Source organism: Nomascus leucogenys, chromosome 24, assembly GCF_006542625.1.
Source record: "Nomascus leucogenys isolate Asia chromosome 24, Asia_NLE_v1, whole genome shotgun sequence".
In the NCBI taxonomy this organism is placed as follows: Eukaryota; Metazoa; Chordata; class Mammalia; order Primates; family Hylobatidae; genus Nomascus; species Nomascus leucogenys.
Genome location: NC_044404.1, coordinates 8,744,051 through 8,761,597, shown reverse-complemented (window position 1 = coordinate 8,761,597; position 17,547 = coordinate 8,744,051).

The window sequence follows — 17,547 nt, the reverse complement described above, 5'->3', positions numbered from 1 at the left end:
CGAGATCACACCACTGCACTCCAGCCTGGGCGACAAGAACAAGACTGTCTCAAAAAAAAAAAAAAAAAAAAAAAAAAGACTCGTGTTGTCATGTGTAGCTTTAGTGCATTTGTCTTGACTCTGCTGGAAATATGCCATTATTTATAGATCCATCCTCTACCAAGAGACGTTAGGTTGTTGCCAGGTGTTTCACAATCATGGGCAATGTTGTCATAGATGTTATTTTATGTATCTCCTCTGCAGAAGTGTCTCCAGGGAAAGTTTCTAAAAGTGGAACTGCTGGGTCTTAGGGCATGTGATGCTCAACTTTATGAGCTGGTGCCTACATCAGTTAGGACGTGCTAAGTTATGCAGAAATAACAAATAATTCCCCAACTCTTAATGGATTACAACAAAACAAGAAAGGTGTATTTTTTTCTTTTCTTTTCTTTTTTTTTTTTTTGAGACAGTGTCTCACTCTGTCTCCCAGGCTGGAGTACAGTGGTACAATCTTGGCTCACTGCAACCTCCACCTCCCAGGTTCAAATGATCTCCCTGCCTCAGCCTTCTGAGTAGCTGGGACTACAGGTATGTGCCACCACGCCTGGCTAATTTTTGTATTTTTAGTAGAGACGGGGTTTCACCATGTTGTCCAGGCTGGTCTCGAACTCCTGACCTCAGGTGATCTGCCTACCTCGGCCTCCCAAAGTGCTAGGATTACAGGCATGAGCCACCATGCCTGGCCATTTCTTACACTTTTGTATGACATGCCTATTGCAAGCTTGCGTGCCTCTGTCCCATGTTATTTTACTCTGGGATTTAGGTGAAGGGAGCAGCTTCTATTTGGAACATTGGGCATTGCATGGCAAATGGATATCTGTCACTTCTGCTCCTATTTAGTTGGTTCTACTGTAACCTTTAGAGCAAATCATGCAGCCAAGCCAGGCATCAATAGGGCAGAAAAGTATAATCTTTAAATAGGGGGGAAGAGAAAATATTTCTGAACAATAGTCTACTGCAGTGCCAAATTGCTTTTCAAAGTGGCTGTCCTAATGTACTCCCGTCAGTCATATAAGTGTCATGTAAGTATCCCATTGATCCACATACTTGCTACCCTCTGGTACTATCAGGTGCCCTTAATTTTGCCAAGCCAGTGGGTATAAAATGAGATCTCACTGTGGTCTTAGTTTGCATTTGTTTGGTTACTGATGAGCACCTTGTCACATATTTATATACCATTTGTGTTTATTTTTTAAAATAAAATGCTTGCTCATGCTTTTTTGCCCATTTGCAGAAAAACTTGGGGCTGGGTGCAGTGGCTCATGCCTGTAGTCCCAGCTCTTTGGGAGGCCAAAGTGGGCAGATCGCTTGAGCCCAGGAGTTCAAGACCAGCCTTGGCAACATGGCGAAACCCTGTCTTTACAAAAAATACAAAAATTAGCCGGGTGTGGTGGTGTGCACCTGAAGTCCCAGCTACTCAGGAGGCTCGCTTTGAGCCTGGGAGGCAGAGGTTGCAGTGAGCTGGGACCGCATCACTACACTTCAGCCTGGGCAACAGAGAAAACCCTTTTCTCAGAAACAAACCCAAACGTGGTTGTTTGTCCTGATTCCTGAAAGGTCTTTATGTATTCTAGATAATAATCTTTGGTCAGTTATATGTGTTAAAAAATATCTTCTTTGTGGCCAGGCACGGTGGCTTATGCCTGTAATCCCAGCACTTTGCGGGGCTGAGGTGGGTGGATCATCTAAGGTCAGGAGTTCAAGACCAGCCTGGCCAACACGGTGAAACCCCATCTCTACTAAACATATACAAAAATTAGCCAGGTGTGGTGGCGGGTGCCTGTAACCCCAGCTGCTCCAGAGGCTGTGGCAGAAGAATCGCTTGAACCCAGGAGGCAGAGGTTGCAGCGAGCCAAGATCGTGCCATTGCACTCCAGACTGGTGACAAGAGTGAAATTCTGTCTCAAAAAAAAAAAAAAAATATATATATATATATATATATGTCCTTTGTAATTTATTTTTCCCTTTTTAAAATTTTTTATAAAATTCTTTTTTATTTTTTTTATTTTTATTTTTAGCAGAGGTGAGGTTTCACTATGTTGCCCAGGCTGGTCTTGAACTCTTGAGCTCAAGTGATCCTCCCACCTCAGCCTTCTAAAGTGCTGGAATTGCAGACATGAGCCACCGCGCCTCTCCTGTTTTTCTCTAATTAATGGTGTCTTTCTTTGTCTTTCTGGTAATAAGCAAAAAGTTCTTCATTTGATTTGGTTAAATTTATAACTGTTTTCTCATATGGTTAATATTTTTTCTTGCCTGGCTAAAGAAATCCTTTTCTGTTCAATACTATAAAGAGGTTTGCTCACATTTTATTCCAAAAGTTTTAAGTTTTGTCTTTCATCTTTAATGTATCAGGAATTGGCTTTCGTGCCTGTTGGGAGGTAGTGATCCGATTCCATGACTCGCATGTAGGTAACCACTAGTCCCTGCGCCATGTATTCAATACTTCATCTTTTTCCTGCGGGTCTGCCATCTCATCTACCATCCATCAAGTTTCCATACGGCCATGGGTCTGCTTCTGGGCTCCCTGTTCTGTTCCATTGTCAATTTGTCTATCCCGTGCCAATATCACACTGTGTTTATTACAATAGCTTTGTAACAGCTCTTGATATCTGGTAGGACATCTCCCTCCACCTTCTTTTTCTACTTCAGAAATGTCTTAGCTAGGCCAGGCACGGTGGCTCACGCCTGTAATCCCAGCACTTTGGGAGGCCGACACGGGTGGATCACCTGAGGTCAGGAGTTTGAGACCAGCCTGGCCAGCATGGTGAAACCCCATCTCTACTAAAAAATACAAAAATTAGCCAAGCATGGTGGCATGTGCCTGTAATCCCAGCTATTTGGGAGGCTGAGGCAGGAGAATTGCTTGAACCCGGGGGGCGGAGGTTGCAGTGAGCCGAGATCGTACCATTGCACTCCAGCCTGGTTGACAGAGCGAAACTCTGTCTCAGGAAAAAAAAGAAAAGAGATGTCTTGGTTATTCTTGGTTCTTTATTCTTCAATATAAATTTTAGAAGCTGAATTTGAAAAGATTTGGATTGGAATTTCATTAAATCGACAGGTCAATTTAGGGAGAGTTGACAATTTTACAGAATTGAGTCATCTGGTGTTCCAATAAGAATAAGAAAACAATTATTGGCTGTACAATTCTTGCCAAATAGTAGGCGAAGCAAAGCTTAGGAAGTATACTGGTGCCATTTCAGGAGCAAAGCTAGGTGTGAATACTTTTGTCTTTCCGAATCACGATGCTGTAAGTTCTAAAGTGATTTCTCCTCTTGGCTTTGGACACATGGCGTTTAATTACCTGCTGTTCACTATCCACAAACAGAAAGAGACTGGTCATGCCCCACAGGGTTAGGGTATCCAAGATAACCGAGGGAGGCTCTCATGTGTCCTAGATTACAAACCGAAAATCCACAGTTTATTCTGCGAATAAAGGAGGCTGTGTTTATGATACAGACTGTGATATTTTTATCATAGCCTATTCTGGTATCATGTGCAAAAGCTATAAATGAAAAACACAGGAACTTGGCATGTGAGTCATTGCTCCCCCTAAATGACAATTAATAAGGAAGGAACACTGAGACAGAATAAAATGATCCCCTTCTGGATTTAATTTAGAAAGTTCCATAATTAGGTTTAATAGAAATAAATGTAAATTTCTATGATTAAAAATAAATTAGCATATTTAGGGATATACAAGTTATAAATCATTATCTAAATGCTAAAAACAAGCTTAAGTTTTTTTCAGAAGAAAGTTTTGATTTTTTTTCTTTAATGGAATATATCACTCTGATGGAAAATTTTGATGTGAGGGGAGGATGACTACTAAAGTGGGCGTCTTCCCTCACAGGAAGATGTTTCCGTCTGTGGGTGAAAGGTGCCCACCGCAGCCAGGGCAGGTTATGTGTGCCCTGTGTGTGGTAGGACTTGGAGAGTGATCTTTATCAACGTTTTTATTTAAAGGACTGTCTAATAAAACACAAAACTATGATGATCACAGAAAAAAAAATAAGAAAAAAAGACCTTATTTTAAAAAGCTTTTTATAACTATTGCAACATCAAATCATAAAGGCTAATCATGAAATAAGGTGCCATTCTTTGTGAACAATGGAATCTTAGGCTTTTAGTGCCGAGGGATGCTAAAGATTTCCAGTATGAGATTCCTTTTGCTTCCAACAATTGACTTATTAGTCAGATAAAAATGAATGCTGTTGATCGGGTGCGGTGGCTCACGCCTGTAATCCCAGCACTTGGGGAGACCAAGGGGGGTGGATCACCAGAGGTCAGGAGTTCAAGACCAGCCTGACCAATATGGTGAAACCCCATTTCTACTAAATAATACAAAAATTAGCCAGGCGTGGTGGCATGCACCTGTAATCCCAGCTACTTGGGAGGCTGAGGCAGGAAAATCGCTTGAACTTGGGAGACAGAGGTTGCAGTCAGCCAAGATCACACCACTGCACTCCAGTCTGGGCAATAGAGCGAGACTGTCTCATAAAAAGAAGAATGCTGTTTTTGGCCAGTCGTGGTGGCTCACACCTGTCATCCCAGCACTTTGGGAGGCCGAGGCGGGTGGATCACAAGGTCAGGAGATAGAGACCATCCTGGCTAACACGGTGAAACCCAGTCTCTACTAAAAAATACAAAAAATTAGCCGGGTGTGGTGGCGGACGCCTGTAGTCCCAGCTACTCGGGAGGCTGAGGCAGGAGAATGGCGTTAACCCGGGAAGCGGAGCTTGTAGTGAGCCAAGATTGCGCCACTGCACTCCAGCCTGGGCAACAGAATGAGACTCTGTCTCAAAACAAACAAACAAACAAACAAACAAACAAACAAACAAACTCGGATTTTAGTCAGAAGCAGTGGCTCACCCTGTAATCCCAGCATTTTGGGAAGCCAAAGTGGCAGGATCCCTTGAGGTCTGGAGTTCAAAACCAGCCTGGGCAACCTAGTGAGATTCTGTCTCTTAAACAAAAACAAAACAAAAAGCAGCTTTGATTTTAAGGTATGGTCACTGGGAAGCCAGTGAAGAGATTTGATTGGATTTGCCTTTTAGAAAGCGCTCCCTGACTGCAGGGAGGGTGTAACTGAAACGCAGGTTAGTCACTCACTTGCAGACTCCGATTAACAAGAGCAAGGTGTGGTATGAAGACAGTGATTTATCCCAAAGCTAGCTTAGGGGAAGAAATACAGGTGTCCTGCCTTAAGTGTCCCGCTTCGCTTTTGGAGCAGAAAGAGGGCACTTTTAAAAGGCGGGAGAGGAAGTGAGCAGGGCCGGGCGTGGTCTGCAGGCTAGATCCAGTGCTTTATCTACTGGGCGCTTGAGCTAGTGACTGACGGTGCCTTCATGGACAGGACTAGGCCAAAAACTCCCCAGGTAGGAGAGAGTCCCATATCTTTCACATCTCTTGGTGGGAGGGAGTTCCGAGGCAACCTCCTGGAGGGTGAGAGTTCCGTAGCAGGCATGCATGCTTTGGTTTGTAAATTGACTATTAGCTCTTGAGGAGAGTCTTGGAGCACAGAGTTAGAGGAACTTGCCCTCTATAAAAACAAAAAAAAGCTATACTTGCATTTTAAAGGGCTAAGTAGGAAGTGGGGAACCAGAGGAATGAGAAAAGGGAAGAGAGAGAGAGAGAAAAAAAATAAACTATTTCTTAGAAAAATGGGCGTACGTGGTTACAAGTGAATGAAGACAGGAATGCTGCAGAGGGGATTGCTGGCTCCTGGCAGGGCTGCTGGCAGGGCAGAGCCCTGGGATAGAGCTTGGGGAGGGAGGAGAGCTGTTCCAGGGACAGCTCTGGACTCTGTGGGGGCCCCAGTGGAGGGCACATGAGGTCACAGGCAAAGCCAGAGGGATCATCGGAAGTTGGGAGTTCGAGACTAGCCTGGCCAACATGGTGAAACACCGTCTCTACTAAAAATATAAAAAAATTAGCTGGGCATGGTGACACACACCTGCAGTCCCAACTGCTCAGGAGGTTGAGGCAAAAGAATCACTTGAATCTGGGAGGTGGAGGTTGCAGTGAGCTGAGATCATGACACTGCACTCCAGCCTGGGCAACAGAGTGAGATTTCATCTCAAAAAAAAAAAAAAAAAAAAAAACAACAGAAAAAGGGGGATTTAGGTGTTATGAAGTTCCTGCCCAGGTTCCCAATCAGGTCTGTTTATGCAAATGAAAGACTGAAACTTGCTTAGTTTTGATTGGTTTATGCCACTGAGTCCTCATTAGTCAATACAGCTGAGCCCTGGTTGGTGGAGGCAGGTGAGCTCTGAAAGTCCGACATTAAGAAGGTGCTGGTTTTCAGGAATCTCAGAGTACCTGTGTGACTTCTAGTTAGCAAATGGCCACTTGGCTCTATTTTAAATTTAGGCTCAGTTAGCCACTAGGGATCTATCTTGAAGAATTGTCTCTTTCAGATTCATATTTCTTCACAGAAATAAAACAGTGTGACCACAGTGAGAAAGAGATGAACCTGTCAAACCCAGATCAGTGAGATAAGATGGTATTTGACCAGCACATGCTGGCATACCAAAGAAATCCCTGGATGATAGTTCTTAAAGATTTCTTTTCACTACTGTTGTTTATTTAAGGTATATGACAAGCCAGAATCCACAGAAAACTCCTCCATCTGATTGATATATATATATATATATATATATATATATATATATATATTTTTTTTTTTTTTTTTTTTTTTTTTTTTTGAGATGGAGTCTCGCTCTGTCACCCAGGCTGGAGTGCAGTGGCGCGATCTCGGCTCACTGCAACCTCCGCCTCCCGGGTTCAAGCGATTCTCCTGCCTCAGCCTCCCGAGTAGCTGGGGTTACAGGCACCCGCCACCACTCCTGGCTAATTTTTGTATTTTTAGTAGAGACGGGGTTTCGCCATGTTGGCCAGGCTGGTCTCGAACTCCTGACCTCAGGTGATCCACTGCCTCGGACTCCCAAAGTGCTGGGATGACAGGGGTGAGCCACCGTGCCTGGCCTGATAGACTTAATTAAACAATTTTGAGGCCATATAGTGTCAAGGTTAACTTCACGGGCTTTGGACCCAGTCATTTTGAGGTTGGATTGCAGCCACCACCTTTTGGTAGCAGAGGGCTCTTAGGCAGTTTACATAATCCTCAACCCTTCTTCGTCTGTAAAATTACGTGGGGCTGTTTCAAAGAATAAATGAATAAGGTATTTAGCCCAGTGCCTCACACAAATCAAGCACCCAATAAATGCTCTTCTTGGATTCTCATTTAATAAACATGAGTAACGTATTTAGCCATGCTCAGTACAATAACACTCACTTCTATTAAGTAATTTAAAATTTCTCATGCAAGAAATGCTTATAATTCAGTGCAATTATGATCACACATCCTGCAATTGTGCTGTTTCCAAATATAGACCCTGGTTCTAAGAGGTCCCAAGAAGGCAATCGAAGCAAACTGTGTAACGTGGGGGACACCCGCTGTGCACCTTTGCGGTCTGATAGCCGTCTTGGGTCCCAATTCGTCCTTATTCACTACAAAAGTACTGGGAAGTTGAAATGAGCCTGGGCTTCTCTTTGATGTAAGACATTCTGTAGAATCAGGCATGGTGGCTCACACCTATAATCTCAGCACTTTGGGAAGCCGAGGTGGGAGGATTACTTGAGCCCAGGCGTTCACGACCAGCCTGGGCAAGTTAATGAGGGTTAATGAGGCCTACGTCTCCACAGAATATAATTTAAAAAAATTAGCCTGGCATAGTGGCTCATGCCTGTAGTCCCAGCTACTTGGGAGGCTGAGGCAAGAGGATCACTTGAGCCCAGGAGATTGAGGCTGCCAACAGGTTGAGTGAACCATGATTGTGCCGCTGCACTCCAGCCTGGGAGACAGAGCAAGTCCCTGTCTGAAAAAATCCCAAAAACAAACAACCAAAAAATATTCTGTAGGGGCCAATGGAAAATTTCTCCTTCGCTCTCTAAAGAGCTGCTGAAAATCAACTGACAAAAGCCAAATTAATAGGAGAAAAGGCATACAAATTTATTTGATCATAGTTTTATGTTACATGGGAGCCTTCAGAGTGAAGACCCAAAGATACAGATGTCAATTTTTATGCTTAGGTTCAACAGAATGTGGACAGCCACGTAGAGATAGGATTGGACAAAAAGGCTCTGATCTGATGCTAATGGACTGAGTGGGGAGACCCCGGGGGGGGTCTATGTAGGTCCTTCTTGGCCTCTCTGTGCAGCCTTCATTCCTTCTGGGTGTGAGGCAGGACCCTCTCTGGAATGGGAGCTTGATGACCTACAGCCAAACAAGGTAGGTCAGGGAATTTCTTTATGCCCGGTTTTTACAAAGAAAGGCAGGGTGGGCGGGCAGGGGGAGTTAGAGTAATCTTCTCAGGTTTTACGGCTGGCTTTGGGAAAAAGGGGTTCTGGTTTCTATGACCCACCTTGGGGAAGGGGGATTCTAGTTTCATGGTAGCCTTACGGGGAGAATGAGGGACCAGAGACAGGAGGGCAGGAGAAGCTTAGAGAAAAACGTGCTTCTGAGGCCTTCATTTTGAACTCCAGCAATGTCATGTATTAAGCTTTACAAATGAATCCTCCTTAAACAACGCTCTGTACTTTTAAAAGACAAGTTCCTGGATGGCTTGTGTAAGGTTAACACATACATATGCTTTGCAGATGAGATGACTGTACTGTGTGTGCTCCTGTGTCACAAGAGTGCTGTTTAAGGCTGGGCGCGGTGGCTCACGCCTGTAATCTTGGGAGGTCAAGGTGGGCAGATCACTTGAGGTCAGGAGCTTTAGACCAGCCTGACCAACGTGTTGAAACCCCGTCTCTACTAAAAAATACAAAAAGTAGCTGGGCGTGGTGGCGGGAGCCTGTAGTCCCCGCTACTTGGGAGGCTGAGACAGAAGAACTGCTTGAACCTGGGAGGCAGAGGTTGCAGTAAACCAAGATCTCAACACTGGACTACAGCATGGGTGACAGAGTGAGACCCAGTCTCAAAAAAAATAAAAAATAAAATAGTGCTGTTTAAGAACTTTTTAAAAATAAAATTCTGCTTTTGACCTAAATTTTTTTTCTTTTTTGAGACAGAGTCTTGCTCTGTCACCCAGGCTGGAGTGTAGTGGTGCGATCTCAGCTCACTGCAACCTCCGCCTCCTGGGTTCAAGCAATTCTCCTGCCTCAGCCTCCTGAGTAGCTGGATTACAGGGGTGCACTACCATGCCCGGCTAATTTTTGTATTTTTTAGCAGAGATGGGGTTTCACCATGTTGACCAAGCTGGTCTCGGACTTCCGAGCTCAGGTGATCCGCCCGCCTCGGCCTGCCAAAGTGCTGGGGTTACAGGCGTAAGCCCAGTCCTAAAAAATATTTTTTAATTACCTTTCAAAAGGGTACGCTGATACACTTTGGCTGTGTCCCCACCCAAATCTCATCTTGAATTGTAGCTCCCATAATCCCCATGTGTCCTGGAGGGACCTGCTGGGAGGTAATTGAATTATGAAGGCAGATCTTTCCTGTGCTGTTCTTGTAATAGTGAATAAGTCTCAAAAGATCTGATGGTTTTATAAAGGGCAGTTCCCCCGCACACACTCTCTTACCTGCCGCCATGTAAGATGTGCCTTTGAGGCCAGGCATGGTGGCTCACGGCTGTAATCCCAGCACTTTCGGAGGCCGAGATGGGTAGATCACGAGGTCAGCCTGGCCAATATGGTAAAACCCAGTCTCTACTAAAAATACAAAAATTAGCTGGGTGTGGTGGCACGCACCTGTAGTCCCAGCTACTCGGGAGGCTGAGGCAGAAGAATGGTTTGAACCTGGGAGGCGGAGGTTGCAGTGAGCCAAGATCATGCCACTGCACTCCAGCCTGGGCAACAGAGCAAAACGCCATCTCAAAAAAAAAAAAAAAAAAAAAAAAAAATGTGCCTTTGCTTCTCCTTTGCCTTCTGTCATGATTGTGAGGCCTCCCCAGTCGTGTGGAACTATGAGTCCATTAAACCTCTTTCCTTATAAATTACACAGTCTCAGTTATGTCTTTATTAGCAGCATGAGAACAGAGTAATATATATGCCAATTTACATACCAATCAATGATGCAGAGCCACAGAATTTCTAAATTAGAGGGGAAATAGAAGTCCAGGCCCAGGGGGAGAAGTGGCCTCTGAAGCTTGTGTAGCTGGTGTCTGATCTGACCAGTACTGGATTCTACTGGCTTCTAGGGATGGTCTTAGTTTACTAGTCATGATCCCTTTTTTTTTTTTTTTTGAGACAGAGTCTCACTCTGTTGCCCAGGCCGGAGCAGTGCAATCTCAGCTAACTGCAACCTCCACCTCCCAGGTTCAGGCAATTCTCCTGCCTCAGCCTCCGGAGTAGCTGGGATTTCAGGTGTAAACCACCACACCTGGCTAACTTTTTTTTTTTTTTTTTTTTAGATGGAGTCTCACTCTGTCACCCAGGCTGAGTGCAGTGGTGTGATCTTGGCTCACTGTAATCTCTGCCTCCGGGTTCAAGTGATTCTACTGTCCCAGGCTCCGGAGTAGCTGGGATTACAGGCGCACACCACCATGCCTGACTAATTTTTCTATTTTTAGTAGAGATGGGATTTCGTCATGTTGGCCAGGCTGGTCTGGAACTCCTGACCTCAGGTGATCCACTGCCTCGGCCTTTCAAAATGCTGGGATTACAGGCATGAGCCACCATGCCTGGCTTAATTTTTGTATTTTTAGTAGAGACAGAGTTTCACCATGTTGGTCAGGTTGGTCTTGAACTGCTGACCTCAGGTGATCTGTTCGCCCGCCTCGGCCTCCCAGAGTGCTGGGATTACAGGCGTTAGCCACTGTGCCCGGCCTACTAGCCATAATCTTAAAAGGTAAACAACTACCTGTGAAGTTGAGGCTTCGAAAACTTAGTATTCCGGAAGGAACGATAATTGTGTATTTCTTTTCCCCCTACTCTGAGTTTGGAGTTGTTGAAGTAGGGGCCTAAGGGAGTCTAAAAAATAAAAAATCTCTGACATAATGCTCAGAAACTCACTGTCAGTTAGTTATTTACATTTTGTTGTGGTTGCTAATTTTTTTTTTTTTTTTTTTTTTTTAGAGACATGGTCTTGCTCTATTGCTTAGGCTGGAGTGCAGTGGTATGATCATAGCTCACTGCAGCCTTGAACTCCTGGGTTCCTACTTCAGCCTCCTGAGTAGCTATGACTACTAATTCTTAAAATTTTTTAAATTTTTTTGTAAAGATGAAGTCTTGCTATGATGCCCTGCTGGTCTCAAACTCCTTGTCTTCAGAAATCCTCCCGCCTCAGCCTACCAAAGTGCTAGGATTGCAGGTGTGAGCCATTGTACTTGGCATAACCTGATTTCTTGACACCCAAGGACAGTCAGAGCTCTGCTTCCATTCACACTCTTTCACTTTTTAAATCTACTAGTTTATAAGATCAAGCACTCACACTTTTTTGTTTTTGTTTTGAGACAGTCTCTTTGTCACCCAGGCTGGAGTGCAGTGGCACGATCTCAGCTCATTGCAGCCTCCACCTCCCAGGTTCAAGCAATTCTCTCGCCTCAGCCTCTGAAGTAGCGGGGATTACAAGCGCACACCACCACACCTGGCTAATTTTTTGTGTGTTTTTGGTAGAGATGGGGTCTCATTATGTGGCCCAGGCTCCATATCTCAAACTCCCAACCTCAGGTGATCCTCCCCGCTTGGTCTCCCAAAGTGCTGGGATTACAGGTGTGAGCCACTGCCTGCAGTCCATACTCTTTCAATAATTATTTTAGCTTCACTGGCAGAGGCTAATAATGATCATACGTGTCTCTCTGATTGTAGTTATGGGATGTTTATAGATATTAGGCACATACTCTCCTTGATCAGGGCTTCACTAGAGACTCTTTGGCTCTGTAAGTTAACTGGTGTTCAATATTTTGCATTCGCACCCTGGAACTTACTCCTACTGCTGGTGTTTGTGGTGTTGCTGTTGGGTTGGTACTGGCATCCATGTTGGTGTTCTCACTGTTGGTGTTGGGTTGGTATTGCTGTTGATCTTGGCATTCATGGTGCTGATGTCTCTCTACAGTTTTCTGTCCAGCATGTACTCAAGACAGGAAGTTTGAAGAGTTTCTGTGTGCAAGTATGAACTTCAAGGGGGCAGTAGGGAGGAAAGTCAAGAAAAAAATTCTGGAATGATCTAGAAGTTTCTTTCTTTTCTGTCTCTTCTTTTCTTCTTCTCTTCTTCTTCTTCTTCTTCTTCTTCTTCTTCTTCTTCTTCTTCTTCTTCTTCTTCTTCTTCTTCTTCCTTCTTCTCCTTCTTCTCCTTCTTCTCCTTCTTCTCCTTCTTCTCCTTCTTCTTCTCCTTCTTCTTCTTCTTCTTCTTCTTCTTCTTCTCCTTCTTCTTTTTTAGCTATGTCATAAAGTGAGATAAACAGTTAAGATGTTCACCAGTTCCTGTTGCAGAGGCCTCTGACTGTATGGACAAAGGAAAGGTGTGTGCCTCGATTCAAATGCAAGTGAAACCAGTATCTTTGCAGGAACATAGAAAGGAATGTTTAGAAAAATTGATTCTCATTTCAATATTCAATATAATTTACTCCACTTATTATGAAATGCTTCTTCACAAATTTTATGAAAACAGGAACTGCCCCTACTGAATAAGAACCCCATGCACCTCACACAATTCTATGGGTGTTGAAAGAAGTACTTGCTGGCTAAGTGAAAGCCTTATAGCAGCAGTTGGTTCCTCAAAACAAGATGCTCACCTGGAAAGAACTCCGAGTGTTCCCAACCCCCCCCCCCCCCACTGGCTGTGAAGGAGCCCTTCAGGCCCCACTCTGTGCCCAGCAAGACAAGCCCCCCAGACACCCCTCACCCCGGCAAGACACTGCTCCACCTCATCACTACAAAATGTCCAAGAAGAGAGCTAAATGTAAAACCAATCACCCACCTTTCCCTAGGAAACTGTCAGCCCAACCTCAACAAGCCCTACATCCCTGCTGACCTTGGAACCACCAGAAAATAAGAAACAATTCACCAAGGAAGAAATACAACTTGTCCTTAAATACTGAAGAAAGATGTTCATTTCATCCAGGGAAGAGCTGATGTTACAGTCTTGAGCCTGGAGGCCATCTAGAAGCAGAATTCCCCTCTTCCTTGGAACACTGCAGTTTTAATGGCAAAAACTGCAATTACTTTTGCACCGACCTAATAAATGTTAATTACGGCCTGGCACGGTGGCTCATGCCTATAATCCCAGCACTTTGGGAGGCCGAGGTGGGTGCATCACCTGAGGTCAGGAGTTCGAGACCAGCCTGACCAATATGGAGAAACCCCGTCTCTACTAAAAATACAAAATTAGCTAGGTGTGGTGACACATGCCTGTAATCCCAGCTACTCGCAGGAGGCTGAGGCAGGAGAATTGCTTGAACCTGGGAGGCAGAGGTTGCGGTGAGCGAAGATCGTGCCATTGCACCCCAGCCTGGGCAACAAGAACGAAACTTTGTCTCAAAAAAAAAAAAATGTTAATCACATATATAAAAAAGATACCCTCACAGCAACATGTAGATTGATGTTTGACCAAAAACTGTGTACTATAGCCTAGCCAAGGTGACACGTGAAATTAACCGTCACAGAGGTATTTAGCTGTGTTGGCAATGTTTATTTTCTAAGCTGGGCAGTGGATATGCATGTATTCATTAAATTATCCTTTAAGTCTCTTTTCTATGTGGGTTTGTTTTTTTTTTTTTTTTTTTTGAGGCAGAGTCTCACTCTGTCACCCAGGCTGGAGTCCGGTGGCACCGTCTTGGCTTACTCTAACCTCCACCTCCCAGGTTCAAGTGATTCTCCTGCCTCAGCCTCCCAAGTAGCTGAGTTTACAGGCGCCCGCCACCACGCCCGGCTAATTTTTATATTTTTAGTAGAGACAAGGTTTCACAATGTTGGCCAGGCTGGTCTCGAACTCATGACCTCAGGTGATCCGCCTGCCTCAGCCTCCCAAAGTGCTGGGATTACAGGCGTGAGCCACCATGCCCAGCACCTTTTCCATGTCTTAATAACACATAAATACTGCATAACATGTAAATATTTAAGTAATAAACAGCAATAATCAGCATATATTCTGAAATCAAAGTAAAAACAAATTGACGACACATCTTTACTTTTTTTTTGTTTTTTTAAGAGATGGAGTCTTGCTCTGTCATCCAAGTTGGAGTGCAGTGGCACAATCATAGCTTATTGCAGCCTCAACCTCCCAGGCTCAAAAGATTCTCCCACCTCAGCCTCCCAAATAGCTGAGACTACAGGCATGCACCACCATGCCCAGCTAATTTTTATTTTTATTTTTTGTAGAGACGTGGTCCCATTGTGTTGTCCAGGCTGGTCTCAAACTCCTGGGCTCAAGCCATCCTTCCGCCTTGGGCCTCCCAAAGTGCTAATGTGCCTGGCTGTCTTTACTTTTCATTAGACGCTTTCCTTAAAAGCCAGGTATAAGATAAAAATTTATATTAGAACTCCCCCAAAATTAGGTTATAATTAAATCAATGAAAAAAGATTGTAAGATAAATTTATTTAAAAAAATTTATTCTAAGATCTAAATTTCTAAAATCACAAAGCCCTAAAATTCTAACTTTAGCAGTTATGGGCAACAGACGTAACCGTTGTGTGAAAGGTACATCAGACGGGTAATAAAACAAATGAAGTTCGTTTTTGAAATCCAAATTTGAAGTACTGGTTAAGTGAAAACAAAGTATCAGTGTATTTTCATGGGAAAGATGAAAGCTCTCAGATTCTAAAGGGGCTGTGGCTCTTCATTTCTTCCCTCCCTCCCTTCTCTTGCTACTGCTAAGCCTGACGCTTAAATGTAGCTATGTGACACTCCTGTGCAAGCGTCTACTCCTGCAACCCCCAATCTTTTGGATTTCCTTAGGAATTTAAAAATCAGACAATCGGCCGGACATGGTGGCTCATGCCTGTAATCCCAGCACTTTGAGAGGCCAACGGGGGAGGATCGCTTGGGTCCAGCAGTTCGAGACCAGCCTGGCCGACATGGTGAAACCCTGTTTCTACCAAAAATGCAAAAATTAGCCAGGGATGGTGGCGGGAACTTGTAATCCCAGCTACTACTCCGGAGGTTGGGGCAGGAAAATGGCTTGAACCCGGGAAAGGGAGGTTGCAGTGAGCTGAGATCGCGCCATTGCACTGCAGCCTGGGCGACAGAGGAGACTGTCTCAAAAAAAAAAAAAAAAAAAAAAAAGGAGGGGAAGGAGGGGAGAAGGTGGGGAGGGAGGGAGAAAAGTCAGGCAGTAAACTGGAGAACAAAAAACGCTCTACCACGAGAGGGCAGTAGACACCACCAGCGCGCAGGCCTCCCTCGGGATCAAAGGGAAGGCCTCTGGGCGCGAAAGGAACCCGGGATTCTCTAATTTAGGCCTCATCTTCAGGGATGGGAAGGAGATGGCTAAAGAAGGTCAGCGACTTACCTGAAACTACGCCGCCAGTGGCCCGGGTCTATTATCCTTAAAGGCTAACGTGCCGCCTAATTCAAGGGAAGGAAATAGGAGGCGCTGGTTGGGGACACTGGCTCACTTCTTCAGCACTTTGGGAGGCCGAGGTGGGAAGATCACGTGAGGTCAGGAGTTCAAGACCAGCCTGGCCAACATAGCGAGACCCCTGTCTCTATAAAAAATTAGATTAACAACAACAACAACAACAAAAAGAAGTAGGAGGCTCCTTAGTAGGGACGCCCTTCCCCCATAACTTAATAGTCCAACAATGATGTGCAAGTCTCCAAAAGAAAGAAAATGTGTGGGGAGTGAAAGTATGGAAAAAGCCGCACTGACGACCCAGGCCATCTTTAGGCCCCTGTGATGTGAATGGGAATGATTTTCAGAGTCTTTACCAAAATGACTACATTGTCAGAACTTCCCCGACTTCCCGCTTTCCCCCAGAGAATCACCCTTTCCCTGTTGAAGAGACAGGCACTCTGCCCAGAGCCCAGAGAGAAGATAATTTCCATACAAAAAAGCAGGGTGGTCCCATCAGGACAAAATTCTCCCTGAAGGAGTCAGGTCTGTATAACCCCCACCTGGAGGGGGCAGAGAGAGCCTGGAGCCCAAAGGCTGTGTCTGATCCCAGACCCTGTTGTAGGAGCTGGTGGGGAATTGCTGCCCTCCGTAGTCCTCCCTACCCAGAGCCACAGAGCCCAAAAGCTTCCCTCCCAGCCTGGTGTTACCAGCACTGGGTCTAGCCCTGCTCTCAGTCACCCCCAGCCATTCTCTCCCACCTCATCCATCACCCTCTCCCTTGCACCCACTCCCTCTAGGGTCACTGAATATCCTTCTGCTCCTTGAATCCACTAAACTTTTCTCTGGCTTAGGACATTGGAGTTTGCTGTTCCTTCTTTCTCAAATGCTTTTCCCCACAGACCTCACACATTCAGTGATCTGCTGGGCCAGTCTGCGTGGATCCTCACAGGCATCTCAAACCCAGGATGTTCCAAACTGGCCGAGAGTTTTTGTTTTGGTGGCACTGGATTGAACCAGCTCCTCCATGAAGTCCATTTCCTCATTTGTAAAATGAAGACAATGGCACCTACCTTACAGGCTTTCGTGAGGATTAAATGAGAATATATATATATATATATATATACACACACACACACATAGATGAATATATGTACACATACAAGTATATAGCAGCTATATGTATATAGCATATACATATATACATATAAAGCATGTAGCACAGTGCCTGATCCATAGAACACCTCAATGAATGGCAACCTTTACAGTAAATGCTAACATTTTCCTCCATAAAGCAGCTCCTTCCACCTCCTCTCCAAGGCAGATATCAGATTAGTACCTTTTGACTCTTTCCTGTCTTTCACCACCCACATTTAACGAAACAACAAGTCCCAGTGTGTATTTCTAGAATGCAATCCATTCTTCACATCCTACTACCACTGTCCTAATTCATGCCTGTGTTATTTCTGGCCTGGATTACTGCAGTAGCCTTCCAATAGCCTGCATCAAATCCAAGCTCCGTTACTTAATCTATGTAGGATGAAAGCTTACCATGCGATAAAAGACTACTATGAACAGCTTTTTGCCCATACATTTGAAAACTCAGACAAAATGACCAATTCCCTAGAAAAAACATACCTTACCAAAACTGACTTAAGAAGAAAGAAAATGTATGGATAGTCATAAAATGATTAGGGAAATTGAAACAGAAGTAAAAATCTTTGTCAAATTAAACTTTGACCTGGATGACTTTCCAGGTAAGTTCTCCTAAACTTTCATGGAGTGGATCATTCCTATCTTATAAAAACTCTTCCAGAGAATAGAAGAAAGTGATTTATCTTCTCCAAGGTATTCTATGAGGCCAGTGTAAACTTGATACCAAAACCAGGCAAGGACAGTAAAAGAAAGAGAGGCAAAAATATGAAACAATTTTTTTTTTTTTTTTGAGATGGAGTCTTGCTCTGTAGCCCAGGCTGGAGTGCAGTGGCATGATCTGAGCTCATTGCAACCTCCACCT